The 2,712-nt window shown below is 38.3% G+C and overlaps 1 non-coding gene across 1 annotated transcript; it reads right to left on the bottom strand.

Moving 5' to 3' along the window:
- Nucleotides 1-432: 432 nt before the first annotated feature.
- Nucleotides 433-551, bottom strand: LOC120595766 (5S ribosomal RNA). The gene has a single exon (XR_005651016.1). It is a non-coding gene; the product is annotated as a 5S ribosomal RNA (ribosomal RNA).
- Nucleotides 552-2,712: the final 2,161 nt, after the last annotated feature.

Raw genomic sequence — 2,712 nt, 5'->3', positions numbered from 1 at the left:
ATTGGCTCCATTTTACCTTCTAAGAGCATTTCAAAACTACTTTTCTCCATTTCAACCACCACCACTCTAATCTAAGTGATAATCACCACTCATCTGACTTCCCCATACTCCTGACCATTTCTAATATTTTCTTTATATACCAGCCAGAATAAACATTAAAAAACCTAAACCAGATCCTGTCTAAAAGCTTTCAACAATATTCTTCTGCACCTAGAATAATTCGAAATTCCTTACCGTGGTCTTCAAGACCCCAAATATCTCACCCCTGTCTACTCCTATAAATTTATATGATTTTTCCTCTCACTTTTCTCTAACCACCCACCCCTCTTTTATTTTTATTTATTTTTATCTTTTGGGAGAGGCAACCCTTGGTTGACCTCACAGATTGCAAGGACCTCGTCAGTTTACATTCCCTTATTTTTCTAATTTGTATGCCTACAGCACCTGGTCTTCTGAGGTGGTCTCCCATCTAAGTACTAACCAGGCCCGACCCTGCTTAGCATTCGAGATCAGACGAGATCGGGCTTGTTCAGGGTGGTATGGCCGTAGACCCCGCCCCTCTTTTAAATTTCTAGAACCCCTAAAGTCTTTATTTCCTCTTGGTTTCCAGAGTTTGCTCCCTGCCTGTGATGTTCTTTCGGTCTTTGCCGGTGGTTTCTGTCTCCTTCTCATACCATCCCTTCCCATCACCCTAAATGCACTCACTTTACTCTTTGCATTTCCTTCTTAACGTGATCAATCAAAGGTTTCAATTAGTTTCCTTTTGAGAAACTATTTTCTTATTCATAGAATGTAAGCACCATTTATCAATTCCATAAATATTTTCTAAGTTCATACTGTTTCTGATATTTTTCAGGGCACTAGAATACAGCAGTCTCGCCTTTTTGGAGATTACATTTGATTTTAGGTCGTCAGTCAACCAATATCAGAGTGTGACAGGAAAATTCCATTATAATTCCAAATACAACAGATAACAAGGCCTAAATCAGGACGGAAATTGTTCATCTTGCTTAGATTGCTAAGATTCTTTGATAAATCTCTAATGTAAATTTCAGCAATAATCAAAAGGGCTCCAGTGGGCAAAGAATCACCAACGTGGAGACACTGAACATCTGTGGGCATGTTTACATCTTTTATTCTGCTTTTAATCCATAAGATGACGGTGACATTCACCTGTTTTCTTTAGTCATTCTTCCTGTGCATTTATGTAGGTGTCTCCTTCTGGAACTTTATTTCAAACCTGCTTTGAATGCCGGCCAGAATTTGCAGAACACTGTGAATCTCTTTTACAGCAAGCTCACAGAGAATGGTGTCCGGGTAGGGAGGGAGAGCCACCAGGGCTTCCACCCATGTGGAACCCAAACCCACCGAAGTCTCCAGAGGACAAATGAGAAATGCAGTAAGAGTGGACATGCAACGAACGCAACACAACCTAGCACCACAAATGAAAGAAACTCACATCTCGTTTAACTAGATGAAAGGACAGAACTTTCTAATTTTATGAAGCTGTTCACTACAAATTACCTGTTTATAGAGTCGACCTATATAAAACAATTCTACTTTAGAAGATCAAAAAGTTACATTGTGTCACACTGAACCCTAGAATCGTAGACTCATTACAGCATAAAGTACCACAGATGGTGACAGCCAAAAATCAAAAGCATGAATTCCCCACACAATGTGCGTGATGAGCTTCCTCTAGATCATGTTCATATGCCTATTGTGCCAAATACTCATTGCTTTTTCAATTAGACATTTAAGACTGTTCAAAACAAACAAACAAAAAACCTCTTTCTTGTGAAAGTCAAGTGTCTCTAATCTTTAATATAAATATTTCTTGATATCAATTTTCATTAATGCAAGAACAAAATGACTTGAGCCTCAATCTTTTATACTTGGAAAGTTTAGTTTTCCTCTGATACCCCAGGGATGCTTCCAGAACCCCGTGGTCTCCTGGACCCCGCTCCTCCTGGATTCCTGCTCACATCGAATACACCTTCCGGATTCTTTTGCCTTATATCTACTTCTAACATCATTGTGCCTCAGGTGCTGATGGCATTGCTCACAGTTTGTTCCCCAAAGCACCAACTACTAAAAACTGTTTATGAAAATTTTTATTGCACATTGAAAGGGTCAAAGAAAGAGAGCAATTATTAGACATCACAATTTTGAAGACATCTGTTCATCTTTAATACTGGGATTTAATTTCTTATTGGCTATTCTTCTCTTTAGCCTCTGGTCTAACACAATCTGTCTCATCCAGTGCTCAAAGACCCTTCTCTCTCTCTCTCCCCTCTCTCTCTCTCTCTCTCTCTCTCTCTCTCTCTCTCTCTCTCTTTCTTCCAATCTATAACATCCAGGGCTGCCATCTAAAAACACTCAATTCTGTCTTACTTTAGTATGAAGAGTAATTCACTATCTATCTATCTTCTTCCACCCAGACTAGTTTGGGGTGAGAAATTATATTTGTATAATAAAATTGTGTTATGGGATATTTTTTGTATGCAAAAGAACTATTTTCTTACTTAGGTTAACTCTCTTTCCTTGGTTCCTAAGGCAACCAGCTCGAACTGTAACTAGACTTAAAATAACACAAATTTCTTCCCTAAATCCTTTTATATTGGCCTGAAATGTGTCTTCTTAATGTTTCTTTCTATTAGTTTTAATTCTTTAATTCAATGACAAGTTATTAATTTTTTTCTACGTGCCAGG

This window comes from Pteropus medius, unplaced genomic scaffold, assembly GCF_902729225.1.
Source record: "Pteropus medius unplaced genomic scaffold, Ma_sr-lr_union100, whole genome shotgun sequence".
Lineage (NCBI taxonomy): Eukaryota > Metazoa > Chordata > Mammalia > Chiroptera > Pteropodidae > Pteropus > Pteropus medius.
Note: the sequence above shows the minus strand (reverse complement) of the source record. Positions and strands in the feature narration are given on the sequence as shown.